Below are 22,333 nucleotides of genomic sequence, written 5' to 3'. Positions count from 1 at the left end.
CCTCAGCTGCACAATTGGCCTTGGCGGAGTTTAGAATGAATGAATGACCATTTGAAGGAGAAGATTACCTTGAGTTTTTTTTTTTTTATTGTTGTCTGACTTGACTTTAAAAGAGAATAATTTCTGCAGCATTTTTGGTGTAGGAAGTCTTGGAGAAAGCTGATTGAGCAGTGGTCACTAAGGGTTGGCAGGTGGATGTTGATGTCTGGAATTAAAGAAAAGTTGTCAGAAATAACTAGATCAAGTAAAGAGTAGTTATTTGTTTTGAGGCTGGGATGGGTGGGCTGTTGTACCAATTGGTTATTGTACTGAAAACCAAACAACTCATGCAACTTAGAGAGAAAGTCTGGAAGTTATGGCTACAAACCAAGTCTCAAATATCCCTGCAACAATATAGATAGTTAAGGAACACTAGCAAACAATGCATAAAACAGGACAAAAAAGCTTATTATAGCAACATCCAAAATTCATCATCAAGCAATCCAAAAAACGTCTGGAAATCAATAAATTCATTGCTAAATCCTGGAAAATCAACCCAACCTAGCCCATCCCCAGCCGGTAGCTCACAAAGCAATGTTTGACAGTTTAACTCGCATTTTATAACCACAATAACCTTCTTCCTACAAAACAAAACCACTACAAATCCAGCCATCCCACTCCAGTCATTGAAGCCACAACAGAACTTCACTTGCACTCCAGTGCCAGCATCAACAGTTAAAAGATACCTACTCACCCTTAGGACATCAACCACAGTCCTTGACCAACTTCCATCTGAATACTGCAAACTTACTGCAGATAGCATTGCTTATCCTGTCACAATGCTAATAAACTGCACTATCCAAGCAAAATATAACTAAACAACCACATTTCCTCAAAATATAATACATCTATAATTAAATGCCTACAAACTATAATCCAAATAGCATCTCAAATCATATTTAGTGGAGATGTGCGCCTAAACCCTGGCTCTACAAACAATAACAACCCCCCCCCCCCCGCTACCAGACAAATAACAATTTAACCTCCGCCAGGAAATCAGCAGATCTCCTTATACTCAACATAAACATAAGGAGCACACTGAACAAAATCCCAGAGATGCACGCTACCCTGGCTGTCTACTCCATGACATAGTCCTTCAAACAGAGACCTGGCTAAAATAAACAATAAACTAAACAATAATAATGACTTTGTTCCACCTGGTTACAATGTTCATAGACAAGACAGAATATCCAAAAGAGGTGGAGGCGTTGCTCTCCTCTTCAAAACAACCCGACCATTGAATTGTTAGCCAACGAACAACCCAAGTTCAATAATGCAGAAACTATGTTTACTAAGCTGAAAATCAGCTCAAAAAAGCGCTTATATATAATTGTTACGTATATACCGCCCTGGCAATAACATTAACACTGTAGAATCCATTCTAGACTGGACATCCCAAAACTTTTCCCAAGAAGCAATTATACTAGGTGATGTTAATATCGACTGGTCCTCCTGTAACTCGCTCCACCCCACTAACTACATTAAACTACATGGTTTCACTCAACTAATCAAAATCACAACACGGGTAGATAAAGCATCAAAAAAGGAGTCTATCCTAGACTGGATCCTTACTAATAGACCATTTCAAAACTACCCCTCAGGCTTCCTCCCAGACACCCTCAGTGACCACCTTCCCACATTTATAATTAGACATCAAATGAATCCATTAAAATCCTCCACCCTCCAACAAATCTGGTATAGAAAGAATTTCAAAACCCATGAGATCACATCTGCACTTACTCAATGCAGCTGGAGACCACCGTCATCTCTCCCCCTGGAACGTGCCATAGACTACTTCAGTAACACTTTCCTAAACATTCTAAATCCTCTTGCCCCTATCAGAACTAAGTCCAACTATGCCCCCTGGCTGACCAGAGATACCCATCTACTATTAAAACAAAGAGATAAAGCACAGGACTTAGGTGTCAAAAACAAACTAATAGACAGGCATACCAGGAACTAAGTAACAAAGCCAAAAAAGAAATTAGGACAGACAAAAGGAACCACTGTATAGGTATTCAAACCAAACACAAAAATAACCCACAAGAGTTCTGGGTTGCCATTAATAAAATTCTACAACCAAGAAAGACCAGTACTACACCCCCAAACATTGATGCCACCACCAATAATATTGCCACCCAATTCAGCAAACACGTCACCAAATCCATCCTAGCATTCACCAGTAGTAGTTCTCCCACTTCTCATCCAAACTTATCTTCCGTACCAGCAGACCAAAACCTCTTCTTACAGCCTGTCCCAGCTAGTACAATGGCTTAAACCCACAACCCTGGCCACTGACAAATTACCTGCAGAATACCTAAAGATTGCAGCCAAAGCCATTTCTTACCCAGTCTACATACTCATTAACTGCTCTTTATCAGAACAATGCGTTCCTTCTCCGTGGAAAATTTTGAATGTAATACCACTCCACAAAGGAGGTAACTCTGTGGAACTATCTAATTACTGTCCTAAAATCCTGAAAAAATGTATACATTCCCAGATAATGCACTATCTCCTCATTAATAAACTGCTAGCCAACACCCAGCATGGATTCCATTGTCACAGTACTACCACAGCCATTATTAGCTTTGTCAACACACTAAACCAACATTGAAACAATGGCAACCTTGTATCCACTGTATTCCTAGATCTCTCCACGGCCTTCGATATTGTCTCCCATCCCAAACTCCTTTCTACTGTCTCTGATCTTAATCTCAGCCACTCCACACTAGTGTGGTTTCAAGACTATATAACCAACCACTAACAAGCAGTAAAATGGAAAAACTACTTATCTCCCCTCCTACCTGTCACCCTAGGGGTCTCCCAAGGATCCATTCTTAAACCTCTTCTTTTCAACATATTCACCAGCCAACTCCACAAACCTACCCGGCATGACACTCTAGTCCAGTATGCCGATGACTCTACTGTAATCTGCTCCGCTCCATCACTGCCTCAACTCCCGGAATTGACACAAGAGTCGCTGTTGAATCCTGGTTAGCCAACGCTCAACTAATACTTAACCCCAATAAAGCACAGCTATTGATATTCTATCCCACTAGAGCCTTAGACACCATACTACCATTTAAAATATTCTCAGCCAATAACATCCCTATCACACCTGTCCAACACACCAAACATCTAGGGGTTATCATAGATCACAACATGAAATTCGATATGCACATTGCACAGACAATAAAGAAAGTTCATAAAAAACTCAGAAATGTATATAGATGTAAAAGGGACCTCATCGCAAGAACCCACCCACTATTCACACTCATCTATGTCTCCCCCATATTCATCAACCTAAACAAAGCAGACTTTAACAAACTAAACACCTGCTACAACAAAACAGCTAGGTTTGCTACTGACTCACCATTCCGGACACATCACTGCATAGCAATCAAGCAACTGTCCTAGCTAGAATTAACCAACCTGCTCACATATAACCAGCTTACAATAGCCCACCAAATTCTATATTATACCGACAGAGTTCCAGCACTTCAAGGTCTACTTAATATCTACTCTAACAAATGCCTATTAAGATCCACCAATAAAGCACTGGCTGACACAGGCAAAATCAATAATTGCTCTACGGACTCCTTGTTTTCCATTTCTGTTACAAAGCCATGGAATACCATCCCCATAGATATTAGGACCACTGAAAACAAAAATAATTAAAAAAAACTTCTCCGGTCCCATTTACGTAGTGCTTGATTATGTAATTGTTCTGACCCTGGGTAGCTTCACTTAATTAGACCATATCATAATGTAACCTTCAATAAAAGCTTGCAACAACTCCTTTCTATACTCTTAATCAATGTGTGTTTACTGTACTAGCCACTGATGAATGTAAGCAAATGACTGAACACAATGTCCTTTCAACTGTATTGTTTATAGTAACACACTTTTTGCTCCTTTCTTGGCTTAGAAACTGTACTTTATTAACATTTGACTGTACTGTACTTTATAACGTGTATTGTATTTACTGTACTAAGCTTTATGGAGCTTTTCTCCACGGGCCTCTGCTGAAAATGGGATTCATGCCCATTTAGACTTTCCTGGTAAACAAATGTAAAATAAATAATAATAATAATAAATAAAATATGTCCCCACCTTATGGAAAAAAATCCCAAATAACCCTCCATAATGGCAACTCATCAACCAAGCTCACATGCTATAGATCAGTCACCATTCTTACTTTTTCTTCTTCGTCTTCTTCTTCTTTCGGCTGTTCACGTTAGGGGTCACCACAGTGGATCATCTGTTTCCATTTCTTCCTGTCCTCTGCATCTTGCTCTGTCACACCAACCACCTGCATGTCCTCTCTCACCACGTCCATAAACCTTATCTTAGCCCTTCCTCTTTTCCTGTTACCTGACAGCTTCATCCTTAGCATCCTTTTCCCAATATACCCAGCATCCCTCCTGAGCACATGTCCAAACCAACATAATTTTGCCTCTCTGGCTTTGTCTCCAAACTGTCCAATCTGAGCTGACCCTCATAGTGTCATTCACCATTCTCTCACCCTTATCCAAATCTTGGAAAGATGTATTTACTCTCAACTTACTACATATGTTGAATCTTATCACCTCCTCTCTCCCACAGCATGGTTTCAGACCCAACACTGCCCTTTGAAGGTTCACAGATGTAATAAACCATAATAGAAATTCAGGTCTTCTAACCTCAGCCCTATTTCTGGATCTATCCAAGGCATTCAACACAGTCAGTCATCAAATTCTCCTAAGTAAACTCTCTTCCTATAAGCTGTCACCCTCCTCACTTAACCGGTTTCTTAGTTGGCTCAATAATGGGTTCAAAGCATTGAAACATCAAGATGATTTCACCTCTCTCCTTCCCTTATCTGTCGGAGTCCCACAAGGCTCCATCCTAGGACCACTACTGTTTAACTTATTTATCAATGACCTAAACACAGCAGCCAAAGAGGCCACAGTAGTACAATATGCCATTGACTCCACTCTAATATGTGCTGCTTGGATATTACCCATGCTGCAAACACTCACTCAGAAATTCTCCTCCTTCTGCATAGAAGCTTGGCATGAGAACTAACAACTCCTCCTGAATACAAAGAAACTAAACTACTACTGATTACCCCCAACTCTCTCTACTCCCAAAAAACTATTTAACAAGGCCAATATAGAAATAGTATCCCACGCCAAACTACTAGGTGTGATCATAGCCCCCCCCCCCCGAAATTTGATCGCCACCTTCAGCAGACATAAATAAGACACACCAAAAGCCAGGCTGCCTTTGTAGAGTAAGACACTACCTTACTGACTCTACTAGACACTTCTTTTTGTAGTCCCCACCCTATTATGTGCCTCTCCTAGCCTAACCAATCTCAACTCCAGTCTATCAGCCAAATTAGAGCAATGCTACAATAAACCAGCAAATTCGCAACTAACCAATCAACAACATAGATCACATCACTGCCTGTCTCTAAACCAACGAATCTGACTCAGGCTGAATAATTCTGTGCTGCACTCACAGTAACAACCTTTAAACTACTGCACAACCCTGAAAAATGACCATCTCTTCACTCCATCATTCGGCTTTACACTGCTAACAGACCTCTACACTCCACTAACAAATCATTACTGTCCATGACTAAACCTGACAACAATGCAGGATACTCCCTGTATTCAAAAATACAACAAAGAATCCCAAAAGTATAAAAATATGACAAAAAGGCCAGTAAAAAATGTAAAAATCACCAACTTGCACTTTATTAGCAAGAATATGTCCAGTCTCTAGCACTTCGGCAAGAAATGCCTTCAAGGAGTACATCAGTAAGGACAAAACAGTGCCATTTTATACAAACGTTAACTATCAATTATACAATTCCTTCCTATTAATATTCTAAAACGTGCACACTGATTGGCCAGCCCAACCAGTGTGCCCGTTGTAAATCCCACAATATACCAATGGAAAAAGGTCCGGTCGCCCGGACTTTTTTCCGGTGGTATAAACTGCCGCAAAACCTTTTTTTTTTTTTTTTTTACAATAAAAAAAAGAGAGAAAATGGAGCAGCGGAGACTTTCTTTTCTCTGTTGCTTCCATTTCAAAGCCTTGATGTACTGGGTATGCGTGGGAATGCAAGTCCCATATGCATGCGCAGTACATCAAAATCCAGAAGCAGTATACCACAACCGTCGGAAGAACAGCAATCCGCCGTTATACATAGACATTATTTAAGAAAAGTAAGTATTTTTCTTTCTTAAATAATGTCATTGTATAATAGCAATAACTGACTTCGTGATTGTGGTATATTGAAGATTTACCCACGGTTGCCTTTGTTTAATCACTCGGGCTTCGCCCTCATGATTAAACCACACCAACCGTGGGTAACTCTTCAATATACCACATCACGTCGTTGGTTATTGCTTAATTATAAAACACTTAACTAATTAATTAATATCTAAAACATTAAATACTATATTTCTATTATACTTAGAAAACAGTTATGTCAAAAATTTCCATGAACATTCAATATTTAGTCCACAAGGACTTAAAGTATTATATTTTAAAATAGAAATATTTTCTTTATATAACAAATGCTGTTTATTCTTAAACTCAGAGTTGCCAACACCCCAATTAACTTGTTCTAGAATGCTGGCGTGCAAAGAGTCTGGATTGCTATTATGAAACGACTTAAATGCATGGCAAAAGGACTAGTAACTTTTTCCATTTTTATGTCTCTAATGTGCTCCTGCAGTCTTAGTTTAAAACTTTTCTTAGTTTCACCTATGTAAAAAAGACTGCAGGAGCATCTGAGAACATAAATAACATTCGATGTTACAGAAGTAAAATGTCCTTTAGGACTAAAGGGAACACCATTGATATGACTAAAAAATTAACAACATATTTGCATGCTGAACATCTAGTGCAACCACTAGTGCCCAGTGTACCTAAAGTGCTGCATAACTTATCCACTGGCTTAACAAATTTACTGTGTACAATAATGTCCTGTATATTCCTACCTCTTGTGTATGAAAATATAGGAACTCTGCATAATGTATCACAAAACACTTTAAATTTAAATAAAAATTACCAAAAATGCTTAATTATCTTAACTTCTTCATGAGAAAAAACATTGTAAGAAATAACTATATACATTTGCCTAACTTCTAACTTGTCTTGTCTACTATTATTGCCAGTATATCTTCTGTAGTGTTTCATAACAGAAGTACTGGCTGCTGACAAATTATTTTGTACCATTGAGTTATTTTTTAGTTTAACCAGTGCCTTCTGGATATCTTTCATGAAATAACCCCTTCTCAAGAACATATTTATAGAAATACACATTTCCTTGTATAAGTCCTTTTCATCAGTACTCTCAATAGCTCTCCGTAGGGTAAAGAATCCAGCAGATGAGATGGATGGCAACTGGTTCTATGTAAGAAATGATTACTATTATCAAACTTTCGATGAATTTTAGTTTTAATTTTTTCCCCCACTACACCTGTTAAATCAGTATCCAGAAAACGTATAGTTTGATCGTGTTAAAGTCCCTCAAATTTTATTTGGAATCTGTTTACATCCAAATCTTTAACAAAGGCAGATAAACTAGTCATCCCACCCTTGCACAAAAATACTAGGTCATCTATAAATCTATAATAGGAAACAACTTAAAAAAATGATGTCTATATAAGTAAGTATTCCACCTCATAAAGGCCCATAAAAAGATGAGCATAGGCAGGTGCAAATGATGCACCCATAGCAGTGCCTGTTCTCTGAACATAAATATCTTCACAAAAACAGAAATAATTATTAGTAAGACAAAATTCTATCCGTTCTAATACATAATTACTTAGTGGACTGTCTCCTAAGAAAAACGTAATAGCTTCTAAACCATGTTGATGTTGTATAGAAGTGTATAGACTTTTAACATCAACAGACACCCAATAGATGTCTTCAGTCCACTCACTAGCTTTAATTTTGTCTAAAAAATCAAAAGAATCTTTTATAAATGATGGTAGCTTCATTACATAGGGTAGTAAGTAACTGCAGAAATACACCTATATTAAAATAATAATGAGTAGCAGAGATAATGGGCCATCCTGGGGGATGTTGCATGCTTTTATGAAGCTTGGGTAAACAGCAAAAATATGCTATAGAATTTTACTCCCTGTATTTAGACTGTATTGTTAATAGCTGGGATACCATCCCACTCCACTTAAGGGCAGTCTGTAACCGGAAAGACTTTAAAAGCCAGCTGAAGCAGCACCTGATAGGTAAGTGACTCTACACCTGCACTATCCCTGGTTAAAGTGGTACAAAAATAGCTACATGAATTAGTGCTGTAACTCTCTGTTGCACGAAACTTAACATGCTGTTATCACAACTATACCTTCCTCTATCACCTCATCTCCTTTGTCTTCCTTGCGTCTTCACCCCTCCTTCCTTTTGTTGGGCTGCTCTTAACTATTTATTTAAAAAATATATTTATATACAACTCATATTTTTAATCAAAACTGATTGTAAATGATGTAACTGATGTCAGGGATGTCAGAATGGAACTGTTGGTCATGAATGAAACTGTTTGTAAATGATGTAACTGATGTCAAGGATGTCAGAATGGAACTGTTGGTCATGAATGAAACTGTTTGTAAATGATGTAACTGATGTCAAGGATGTCAGAATGGAACTGTTGGTCATGAATGAAACTGGTAGGAAATGATGTAACTGATGTTGAGGATGTCAGAATGGAACTATTGGTCAAGAATGAAACTGTTCGTAAATGATGTAACTGATGTCAAGGATTTCAGAATGGAACTGTTGGTCATGAATGAAACTGATTGTAAATGATGTAACTGATGTCAAGGATGTCAGAATGGAACTGTTGGTCATGAATGAAACTGTTTGTAAATGATGTAACTGATGTCAAGGATGTCAGAATGGAACTGTTGGTCATGAATGAAACTGTTTGTAAATGATGTAACTGATGTCAAGGATGTCAGAATGGAACTGTTGGTCATGAATGAAACTGTTCGTAAATGATGTAACCGATGTCAAGGATGTCAGAAGGGAACTGTTGGTCATGAATGAAACTGTTTGTAAATGATGTAACTGATGTCAAGGATGTCAGAATGGAACTGTTGGTCATGAATGAAACTGTTTGTAAATGATGTAACTGATGTCAAGGATGTCAGAATGGAATTGTTGGTCATGAATGAAACTGATTATAAATTATGTAACTGATGTCAGTGATGTCAGAATGGAATTGTTGGTCATGAATGAAACAGAATGGAACTGTTGGTCATGAATGAAACTGATTGTAAATGATGTAACTGATGTCAAGGATGTCAGAATGGAACTGTTGGTCATGAATGAAACTGTTTGTAAATGATGTAACTGATGTCAAGGATGTCAGAATGGAACTGTTGGTCATGAATGGAACTGTTTGTAAATGATGTAACTGATGTCAAGAATGCCAGAATGGAACTGTTGGTCATGAATGAAACTGTTTGTAAATGATGTAACTGATGTCAAGGATGTCAGAATGGAATTGTTGGTCATGAATGAAACTGTTTGTAAATGATGTAACTGATGTCAAGGATGTCAGAATGGAATTGTTGGTCATGAATGAAACTGATTATAAATGATGTAACTGATGTCAGTGATGTCAGAATGGAATTGTTGGTCATGAATGAAACAGAATGGAACTGTTGGTCATGAATGAAACTGATTGTAAATGATGTAACTGATGTCAAGGATGTCAGAATGGAACTGTTGGTCATGAATGAAACTGATTGTAAATGATGTAACTGATGTCAAGGATGTCAGAATGGAACTGTTGGTCATGAATGAAACTGTTTGTAAATGATGTAACTGATGTCAAGGATGTCAGAATGGAACTGTTGGTCATGAATGAAACTGTTTGTAAATGATGTAACTGATGTCAAGGATGTCAGAATGGAACTGTTGGTCATGAATGAAACTGTTCGTAAATGATGTGACTGATGTCAAGGATGTCAGAATGGAACTGTTGGTCATGAATGAAACTGATTGTAAATGATGTAACTGATGTCAAGGATGTCAGAATGGAACTGTTGGTCATGAAAAAAAAAAAAAAAATCTTGCTTTTTTCCCACTTTCTGTATTTTTAAAAAAAGTTCAGTTACATATTTGCTGTTCTGAACTGTTTGTAAGTTTCTTGGAGGCCATTGCTTGCTTGGGCTAAAAGGAAGCCTCTGTGTTAATCAGTGGCAGTGGTAGACACTGAACAGCCTGCCTGCCCATGTGGGAGTGGTTACTGCCTAGAAACTGTAGTTTTATTGGCCATTTTGGGTCAATTCCAAACTCCATGATCTCTCTCTCTCTTAAAACCCACTTTAGCACGGTTTTGCGCGATTTTGCACATCGGGCAGCACTGCTAAATCGGGTTTAAACTATTCTCGGCTCCACAAAGTCTGCTCTTCACTTTTTCCCTTAGAACTGTTCCAAATGTCAACGTAAGCACTCTATTTTCTTTCTAAAGCCCAGCAGTAGCTCGTATAAGTATCTTATAAGTAAGCACTAATAAACTAAGCACTACACCCTCTTATACTCCCTTTAAGTACCTGGCTCCCTATTGGTCCTTTTTGATCAAGTCATAAGTAGTTCCTCATACTATTCTGGCATGTCCAAAAGTCAGTTTCCGGTTTACTCACCAGTCCAGCTGGTGAATATGGGAATCTTGAGGCAATGTTACAACTGCCTTATGTACACAGACCACCATCTCCTCTTCCAAACAAGCTCAAATATATGCGAAAGATGCAACTATATAGCTAAACTGGAGGCTAAACTCTCTCAACATAGTACCGGCGCGGTCAGTCTGGAGGAGAAGGTAATCACACACACCACAAATCCAGTCTCACATAGACCTATCGCAACAGCAAACCAAACACACAAACACATACTCGGAGGCTCTAATTAAAAATCTGCCCAAGCAACAGAGACCTCCAAAGCAGACATCCAAGCAACCGCTACCCCACAATAATACCCACGTATCACATAGTCCACAAAGTCAGTGTGCCACACAGTCACAGCCCTTAAGGCTAAACAACACACCTAATACACTTGTAATAAGTGACTCTATTGTCAGACACACTGACGTCCCTCTCACCATGCTGAACAAGGAGAAGGTCACTGTAAGCTGCCTGTCGGGTGCCAGGATCCGCCACATAACACAAGCACTCAGGTCACTCCAAAGCAAGTACAAATATGACTCCGTCATTGTCCATGCTGGTGTGAATGACCTGAGACGTACCTCCCTGGATTACATGAAAAGAGACATAGAGGAGCTCTCTGATCATGTAGCCCAGGCTGGTATGACCCTGACATTGAGTAGCATCTTACCCTCACCAAGAATGATACCACAGTATAAAGACAAAATGATCAATTTCAACAATTGGCTAAAGTATTGGTATCACTCAAAGGGGATCCAGTATCTGTCAGCCTGGGATGACATGCTCAACAAGCCACGTTGCTTCACTAGTGATGGCTTGCACCTGTCACCCCTGGGTTTTCGAATACTGGCAAAGGCTCTTGCCACCACCATAGTGCCTTTTTTAGGCAAGGCTCAAAAGACAAACCCACCTCCGTAGACAACACAAGGAAAAAGAAACTAAGGGTAATGCTGCTCAATGCCAGAAGTCTAAACCTCAAGATGCATGCACTCGAGGCTCTCCTCAGTATGGAGAATATCGATATCTGTGCAGTAACAGAAACCTGGTTCAAGGCTCCCGAGAGCACCGCAGCACTACCAGGTTATACCTCATACCACGCTTTTCGGCCGCAAAACTCGGACCGAACCACAAGAGGAGGGGGAGTATCCATATTCATCAAAGATACCCATACCTCCAGGTTAGTGGCACTGCAAGAAGCATCTGAGACCATCCATGTGCAACTAACAGTAGGCAAAATTGCCTTCCAGTTTGTAGCCTGCTACAGACCACCCTCCCAAACTCAGGAACCCCACTCGGCTTTCCTGAAGACACTGGAGAATATGAAGGTCTCTCCAAACACCATTATATTGGGTGACTTCAACTACCCAAACATAGACTGGGAGCACTACTCAAGCCCCAACACCCTCGCCCAATGGTTCCTAGAATTTATAAACTCAAATATTATGGAACAACTGGTCACCACTCCCACAAGAGGGGAAAACATATTGAACCTGATTATCACCAACATGGGTACTCTATGTTCTATACCTGAGGTATACCCTTCTTTAGTAAGATCTGACCATAAATTAATCACTATGGATGTCCATATCCTGTCCCCACCCCCAGCAAAGGAAACCACGGTCAAAAACTTCTCAAAAGCAAACTTCACACTTCTCAGAACTGAGATGGAATCCTACAAAGCCCCCGGGCCAGTGGAAATTATGACCCAAACCACAGAATCCCTTTCAAACGCATTCTATGGATACTTACAGGAATGCATAGATCGTGCTATCCCAAACAAAACCAAGACACACTCCTCCAAAGGCAGGAGACCTGTCTGGTGGACCCCAGCCAGAAATAGGCTCTACAACAGAAGGAGGAAGTTACTACAGGATAGAGCAAAATCCCAACAAGGGAAGGCAACTCTGATCAGTACTAGCAAGAAACTACGATCCCTCATAAAAGCATCCAAGGCTAGCTTTGAAAGAAAAATTGCACAAGATGCTAAAGACAATCATAAGGCCTTCTTTAGTTATGTCAGGAACTTGGGTGGAAACTCCCAGATATGCTGTGAGTTAGTGAAAAATGACAAAAAATACACTGAACCCACAGACATTGCCAACATCCTGGCAGACAGGTTCAGTGCAAACTTCTCCCCCCTTCCCCCCAAACATGCAAATGACTATCCCAACAAAGTGTAGCCCCCCTGACATCACAGATGAGAGCTGCCCTCTCCAAAGCAAAAAACACAGCATCTATGGGACCGGACGGTGTCCCGGGCTGCGTTTTACACGAGCTCCAAGAAGAACTGAACCCTCACTTAAAATCACTGTTCAGTTTCAGCCTTACAACAGGATATGTACCCAAAGAATGGCGTACAGCAACAGTGGTCCCACTCCATAAAGGTGGTGCCACAACGGACCCTGGTAACTATTGCCCTATAAGCCTAACTAGTCTGGTCTGCAAAGCTATGGAGCATATCATCATGGAACTCATAAACAAAGACGTTGAGAACCTCCAAACACTGGATCCTACCCAATTCGGCTTTGTTAAGGGTAGATCTTGCCTCTTGAACCTGGTCGACTTCTTTGAAAAAGTCACCAAGGCCATAGATGAAGGGAAGGTAGTCCACACAGCCTACCTTGACCTCGCAAAAGCCTTCGACACAACACCCCACTCGGGCATCATAAACAAGCTCACCAGCTTAAATATCAACCCCTATGTCACAAGATGGGTTGCAAACTGGCTTAGGGATAGAACCCACATGGTCAGAATTGCAGGTGCCATGTCAGACTCTAAACCAGTTACAAGTGGCATCCCAGAAGGCTCAGTCCTGGGACCTCTCTTGTATATATTTCTCTGAGGTACAGGCTAACACAGGAGGACTTTGGCTGACCAAGTTCGCAGACGACTGCAAACGGGGGGCCATAATCGACTCACCGACTGACACAAGCATCCTCCAAAATGGTCTCACAGAGATGGATAACTGGTGCCATAGCCATGGCCTGAAGCTAAATGCCAAAAAGTGCATAGTCATCCCCTTTGGGAAAAACAAAGTGCCCACAAATTACCACATAGGTGGTAATCCATTAAGTACGGAAGAAGTAATTAGGGATCTGGGGACCCAAGTAGATAGTAATCTTTCCTTTGACAATCACATTGCCAAAGTGGTTAGAAGGACCTTCTATATAGCCCAACTTATCATGAAAGGGTTCACATCTAGATCAAGAGAGGTCATTGTGTCCCTCTACTCATCACTCATCAGGCCCATAATTGAATACAATGCCCCATTTGGGATGTACCTTACCCGACACCTGCAACAACTAGAAAGACCCCAAAAGTACCTCACCAAGAGGATTAAGGGACTCAAGCAGATGCCCTATGCAGTTAGACTAAAGAAACTCCAGCTCTACTCAGTTGCTTACCGCCTACTCAGAAGTGATCTGTGCCTGACGTATAAAGCCATGTCCAACCCAGAATTAATGGACATGCTCCACCTCAGGAAATCCAAATCCTTTAGAGTTACACGCTCCAGTGACTTAAACCTCAGCATAGAAATAAATAGGACATGCTGGAGAGACAGATTCATATCCCAGAGGCTTCCCTCACTCTGGAACAAAATCCCAATCCATGTTAGGCAGAGCCCCTCAATGACCCTCTTCAAGAAGAATCTTGACGATTGGATGGGAGACCGTAGATTTACCCCTGGGATCTCCTCTGCTAGACAGGGGCACTTTAAACTAACCGTAAATGGGCTATCTTCTGTGACCTATACTGGGGCACAGTCATCTAATCTAAAAGGGTGGCGAAAGCCAAACACACTCTGGCTAGGCTTGTAAATGCTCTAGGGCAGATAGCCTAGTATCTACCTATGAACCTACCTATGAATGAAACTGTTTGTAAATGATGTAACTGCTGTCAAGGATGTCAGAATGGAACTGTTGGTCATGAGTGAAACTGATTGTAAATGATGTAACTGATGTCAAGGATGTCAGAATGGAACTGTTATTCATGAATGAAACTGTTTATAAATGATGTAACTGATGTCAAGGATGTCAGAATGGAACTGTTGTTCATGAATGAAACTGTTTGTAAATGATGTAACTGATGTCAAGGATGTCAGACTGGATCTGTTGGTCATGAGTGAAACTGTTTGTAAATGATGTAACTGATGTCAAGGATGTCAGAATGGAACTGTTGGTCATTAATTAAACTGTTTATAAATGATATAACTGATGTCAAGGATGTCAGAATGTAACTGCTGTTCATGAATGAAACTGTTTGTAAATGATGTAACTGATGTCAAGGATGTCAGAATGGAACTATTGGTCATGAATTAAACTGTTTGTAAATGATGTAACTGATGTCAAGGATGTCAGAATGGAACTGTTGATCATGAGTGAAACTGTTTGTAAATGATGTAACTGATGTCAAGGATGTCAGAATGGAACTGTTGGTCATGAATGAAACTGTATGTAAATGATGTAACTGATGTCAAGGATGTCAGAATGGAACTGTTGGTCATGAATGAAATTGTAAATGATGTAATTGATGTCAAGGATGTCAGAATGGAACTGTTGGTCATGAATGAAACTGATTCTAAATGAAGTAACTGATGTCAAGGATGTCAGAATGGAACTGTTGGTCATGAATGAAACTGTTCGTAAATGATGTAACTGATGTCAAGTATGTCAGAATGGAACTGTTGGTCAGAAATGAAACTGTTTGTAAATGATGTAACTGATGTCAAGGATGTCAGAATGGAACTGTTGGTCATAAATGAAACTGTTTGTAAATGATGTAACTGATGTCAAGGATGTCAGAATGGAACTGTTGGTCATTAATGAAACTGTTCGTAAATGATGTAACTGATGTCAAGGATGTCAGAATGGAATTGTTGGTCATTAATGAAACTGTTTGTAAATGATGTAACTGATGTCAAGGATGTCAGAATGGAACTGTTGGTCATGAATGAAACTGATTCTAAATGATGTAACTGATGTCAAGGATGTCAGAATGGAACTACTGGTCATGAATGAAACTGATTCTAAATTATGTAACTGATGTCAAGGATGTCAGAGTGGAACTGTTGGTCAGGAATGAAACTGTTCGTAAATGATGTAACTGATGTCAAGGATGTCAGAATGGAACTGTTGGTCAGGAATGAAACTGATTCTAAATGATGTAACTGATGTCATGGATGTCAGAATGGAACTGTTGGTCATGAATGAAACTGTTCTTAAATGATGTAACTGATGTCAAGGATGTCAGAATGGAACTGCTGGTCATGAATGAAACTGTAAATGATGTAACTGATGTCAAGGATGTCAGAATGGAACTGCTGGTCATGAGTGAAACTGTTTGAAAATGATGTAACTGATGTCAAGGATGTCAGAATGGAACTGTTGATCATTAATGAAACTGTTTGTAAATGATGTAACTGATGTCAGTGATGTCAGAATGGAACTGTTGGTCATGAATGAAACTGTTTGTAAATGATGTAACTGATGTCAAGGATGTCAGAATGTAACTGTTGGTCATGAATGAAACTGTTCGTAAATGATGTAACTGATGTCAAGGATGTCAGAATGGAACTGTTGGTCATGAATGAAACTGTTTGTAAATGATGTAACTGATGTCAATGATGTCAGAATGGAACTGTTGGTCATGAATGAAACTGTTTTTAAATGATGTAACTGATGTCAAGGATGTCAGAATGGAACTGTTGGTCATGAATGAAGCTGTTTGTAACTGATGTCAAGGATGTCAGAATGGAACTGTTGGTCATGAATGAAACTGTTCGTAAATGATGTAACTGATGTCAAGGATGTCAGAATGGAACTGTTGGTCATGAATGAAACTGATTCTAAATGAAGTAACTGATGTCAAGGATGTCAGAATGGAACTGTTGGTCATGAATGAAACTGTTTGTAAATGATGTAACTGATGTCAAGTATGTCAGAATGGAACTGTTGGTCAGAAATGAAACTGTTTGTAAATGATGTAACTGATGTCAAGGATGTCAGAATGGAACTGTTGGTCATAAATGAAACTGTTTGTAAATGATGTAACTGATGTCAAGGATGTCAGAATGGAACTGTTGGTCATTAATGAAACTGTTCGTAAATGATGTAACTGATATCAAGGATGTCAGAATGGAATTGTTGGTCATTAATGAAACTGTTTGTAAATGATGTAACTGATGTCAAGGATGTCAGAATGGAACTGTTGGTCATGAATGAAACTGATTCTAAATGATGTAACTGATGTCAAGGATGTCAGAATGGAACTGTTGGTCATGAATGAAACTGATTCTAAATGAAGTAACTGATGTCAAGGATGTCAGAATGGAACTGTTGGTCATGAATGAAACTGTTCCTGAATGATGTAACTGATGTCAAGTATGTCAGAATGGAACTGTTGGTCATGAATGAAACTGTTTGTAAATGATGTAACTGATGTCAAGGATGTCAGAATGGAACTGTTGGTCATGAATGAAACTGTTTGTAAATGATGTAACTGATGTCAGTGATGTCAGAATGGAACTGTTGGTCATGAATGAAACTGTTTGTAAATGATGTAACTGATGTCAAGGATGTCAGAATGGAACTGTTGGTCATGAATGAAACTGTTTGTAAATGATGTAACTGATGTCAAGGATGTCAGAATGGAACTGTTGGTCATGAATGAAACTGTTTGTAAATGATGTAACTGATGTCAAGGATGTCAGAATGGAACTGTTGGTCATGAATGAAACTGTTTGTAAATGATGTAACTGATGTCAAGGATGTCAGAATGGAACTGTTGGTCATGAATCAAACTGATAGTAAATGACGTAACTGATGACATGGATGTCAGAATGGAACTGTTGGTCATGAATGAAACTGTTCGTAAATGATGTAACTGATGTCAAGGATGTCAGAATGGAACTGTTGGTCATGAATGAAACTGTTTGTAAATGATGTAACTGATGTCAAGGATGTCAGAATGGAACTGTTGGTCATGAATGAAGCTGTTTGTAACTGATGTCAAGGATGTCAGAATGGAACTGTTGGTCATGAATGAAACTGTTTGTAAATGATGTAACTGATGTCAATGATGTCAGAATGGAACTGTTGGTCATGAATGAAACTGTTTGTAAATGATGTAACTGATGTCAAGGATATCAGAATGGAACTGTTGGTCATGAATGAAACTGTTTGTAAATGATGTAACTGATGTCAAGGATGTCACAATGTAACTGTTGGTCATAAATGAAACTGTTCTTAAATGATGTAGCTGATGTCAAGGATGTCAGAATGGAACTGCTGGTCATGAATGAAACTGTTTGTAAATGATGTAACTGATGTCAAGGATGTCAGAATGGAACTGCTGGTCATGAGTGAAACTGTTTGAAAATGATGTAACTGATGTCAAGGATGTCAGAATGGAACTGTTGATCATGAATGAAACTGTTTGTAAATGATGTAACTGATGTCAAGGATGTCAGAATGGAACTGTTGATCATGAATGAAACTGTTTGTAAATGATGTAACTGATGTCATTGATGTCAGAATGGAACTGTTGGTCATGAATGAAACTGTTTGTAAATGATGTAACTGATGTCAAGGATGTCAGAATGGAACTGTTGGTCATGAATGAAACTGTTTGTAAATGATGTAACTGATGTCAAGGATGTCAGAATGGAACTATTGGTCAAGAATGAAACTGTTCGTAAATGATGTAACCGATGTCAAGGATGTTAGAATGGAACTGTTGGTCATGAATGAAACTGTTTGTAAATGATGTAACTGATGTCAAGGATGTCAGAATGGAACTGTTGGTCATGAATGAAACTGTTTGTAAATGATGTAACTGATGTCAAGGATGTCAGAATGGAACTGTTGGTCATGAATGAAACTGTTTGTAAATGATGTAACTGATGTCAAGGATGTCAGAATGGAACTGTTGGTCATGAATGAAACTGTTTGTAAATGATGTAACTGATGTCAAGGATGTCAGAATGGAACTGTTGGTCATGAATGAAACTGTTTGTAAATGATGTAACTGATGTCAAGGATGTCAGAATGGAACTGTTGGTCATGAATGAAACTGTTTGTAAATGATGTAACTGATGTCAAGGATGTCAGAATGGAACTGTTGGTCATGAATGAAACTGTTTGTAAATGATGTAACTGATGTCAAGGATGTCAGAATGGAACTGTTGGTCATGAATGAAACTGTTTGTAAATGATGTAACTGATGTCAAGGATGTCAGAATGGAACTGTTGGTCATGAATGAAACTGTTTGTAAATGATGTAACTGATGTCAAGGATGTCAGAATGGAACTGTTGGTCATGAATGAAACTGTTTGTAAATGATGTAACTGATGTCAAGGATGTCAGAATGGAACTGTTGGTCATGAATGAAACTGTTTGTAAATGATGTAACTGATGTCAAGGATGTCAGAATGGAACTGTTGGTCATGAATGAAACTGTTTGTAAATGATGTAACTGATGTCAAGGATGTCAGAATGGAACTGTTGGTCATGAATGAAACTGTTTGTAAATGATGTAGCTGATGTCAAGGATGTCAGAATGGAACTGCTGGTCATGAATGAAACTGTTTGTAAATGATGTAACTGATGTCAAGGATGTCAGAATGGAACTGTTGATCATGAATGAAACTGTTTGTAAATGATGTAACTGATGTCATTGATGTCAGAATGGAACTGTTGGTCATGAATGAAACTGTTTGTAAATGATGGAACTGATGTCAAGGATGTCAGAATGTAACTGTTGGTCATGAATGAAACTGTTCTTAAATGATGTAGCTGATGTCAAGGATGTCAGAATGGAACTGCTGGTCATGAATGAAACTGTTTGTAAATGATGTAACTGATGTCAAGGATGTCAGAATGTAACTGTTGGTCATGAATGAAACTGTTCGTAAATGATGTAACTGATGTCAAGGATGTCAGAATGGAACTGTTGGTCATGAATGAAACTGTTTGTAAATGATGTAACTGATGTCAAGGATGTCAGAATGGAACTGTTGGTCATGAATGAAACTGTTTGTAAATGATGTAACTGATGTCAAGGATGTCAGAATGGAACTGTTGGTCATGAATGAAACTGTTTGTAAATGATGTAACTGATGTCAAGGATGTCACAATGTAACTGTTGGTCATAAATGAAACTGTTTGTAAATGATGTAACTGATGTCAAGGATGTCAGAATGGAACTGTTGGTCATGAATGAAACTGTTTGTAAATGATGTAACTGATGTCAAGGATGTCAGAATGGAACTGTTATTCACGAATGAAACTGTTTATAAATGATGTAACTGATGTCAAGGATGTCAGAATGGAACTGTTGTTCATGAATGAAACTGATTGTAAATGATGTAACTGATGTCATGGATGTCAGAATGGAACTGTTGGTCAGGAATGAAACTGTTCGTAAATGATGTAACTGATGTCAAGGATGTCAGAATGGAACTGTTGGTCAGGAATGAAACTGATTCTAAATGATGGAACTGATGTCAAGGATGTCAGAATGGATCTGTTGTTCATGAATGAAACTGTTTGTAAATGATGTAACTGATGTCAAGGATGTCAGACTGGAACTGTTGGTCATGAATGAAACTGTTCGTAAATGATGTAACTGATGTCAAGGATGTCAGAATGGAACTGTTGGTCATGAATGAAACTGTTTGTAAATGATGTAACTGATGTCAAGGATGTCAGAATGGAACTGTTGGTCATGAATGAAACTGTTTGTAAATGATGTAACTGATGTCAATGATGTCAGAAAGGAACTCTTGGTCATGAATGAAACTGTTTTTAAATGATGTAACTGATGTCAAGGATGTCAGAATGGGACTGTTGGTCATGAATGAAGCTGTTTGTAACTGATGTTAAGGATGTCAGAATGGAACTGTTGGTCATGAATGAAACTGTTTGTAAATGATGTAACTGATGTCAAGGATGTCACAATGTAACTGTTGGTCATAAATAAAACTGTTTGTAAATGATGTAACTGATGTCAAGGATGTCAGAATGGAACTGTTGGTCATGAATGAAACTGTTTGTAAATGATGTAACTGATGTCAAGGATGTCAGAATGGAACTGTTGGTCATGAATGAAACTGTTTGTAAATGATGTAACTGATGTCAAGGATGTCAGAATGGAACTGTTGGTCATGAATGAAACTGTTTGTAAATGATGTAACTGATGTCAAGGATGTCAGAATGGAACTGTTGGTCATGAATGAAACTGTTTGTAAATGATGTAACTGATGTCAAGGATGTCAGAATGGAACTGTTGGTCATGAATGAAACTGTTTGTAAATGATGTAACTGATGTCAAGGATGTCAGAATGGAGCTGTTGGTCATGAATGAAACTGTTTGTAAATGATGTAACTGATGTCAAGGATGTCAGAATGGAACTGTTGGTCATGAATGAAACTGTTTGTAAATGATGTAACTGATGTCAAGGATGTCAGAATGGAACTGTTGGTCATGAATGAAACTGTTTGTAAATGATGTAACTGATGTCAAGGATGTCCGAATGGAACTGTTGGTCATGAATGAAACTGTTTGTAAATGATGTAACTGATGTCAATGATGTCAGAATGGAACTGTTGGTCATGAATGAAACTGTTTGTAAATGATGTAACTGATGTCAAGGATGTCAGAATGGAACTGTTGGTCATGAATGAAACTGTTTGTAAATGATGTAACTGATGTCAAGGATGTCAGAATGGAACTGTTGGTCATGAATGAAACTGTTTGTAAATGATGTAACTGATGTCAAGGATGTCCGAATGGAACTGTTGGTCATGAATGAAACTGTTTGTAAATGATGTAACTGATGTCAAGGATGTCAGAATGGAACTGTTGGTCATGAATGAAACTGTTTGTAAATGGTGTAACTGATGTCAAGGATGTCAGAATGGAACTGTTGGTCATGAATGAAACTGTTTTTAAATGATGTAACTGATGTCAAGGATGTCAGAATGGAACTGTTGGTCATGAATGAAACTGTTTGTAAATGATGTAACTGATGTCAAGCATGTCAGAATGGAACTGTTGGTCATGAATGAAACTGTTTGTAAATGATGTAACTGATGTCAAGGATGTCCGAATGGAACTGTTGGTCATGAATGAAACTGTTTGTAAATGATGTAACTGATGTCAAGGATGTCAGAATGGAACTGTTGGTCATGAATGAAACTGTTTGTAAATGATGTAACTGATGTCAAGGATGTCAGAATGGAACTGTTGGTCATGAATGAAACTGTTTGTAAATGATGTAACTGATGTCAGGGATGTCAGAATGGAACTGTTGGTCATGAATGAAACTGTTTGTAAATGATGTAACTGATGTCAAGGATGTCAGAATGGAACTGTTGGTCATGAATGAAACTGTTTGTAAATGATGTAACTGATGTCAAGGATGTCAGAATGGAACTGTTGGTCATGAATGAAACTGTTTGTAAATGATGTAACTGATGTCAAGGATGTCAGAATGGAACTGTTGGTCATGAATGAAACTGTTTGTAAATGATGTAACTGATGTCAAGGATGTCAGAATGGAACTGTTGGTCATGAATGAAACTGTTTGTAAATGATGTAACTGATG

The 22,333-nt window shown here is 38.7% G+C and overlaps 1 protein-coding gene across 1 annotated transcript in view; it reads left to right on the top strand.

Annotated features, from left to right (window-relative positions):
* RAB36 (RAB36, member RAS oncogene family) overlaps positions 1-22,333 on the top strand; it is a 522,669-nt gene that overhangs the window by 374,345 nt on the left and 125,991 nt on the right. The gene's annotated exons all lie outside the window — the stretch shown is intronic.

This window comes from Protopterus annectens, chromosome 4.part0 (assembly GCF_019279795.1).
Source record: "Protopterus annectens isolate FY-2018-M chromosome 4.part0, PAN1.0, whole genome shotgun sequence".
Classification (NCBI taxonomy): Eukaryota; Metazoa; Chordata; order Ceratodontiformes; family Protopteridae; genus Protopterus; species Protopterus annectens.
This window is presented reverse-complemented; position numbering and strand designations above follow the sequence as displayed.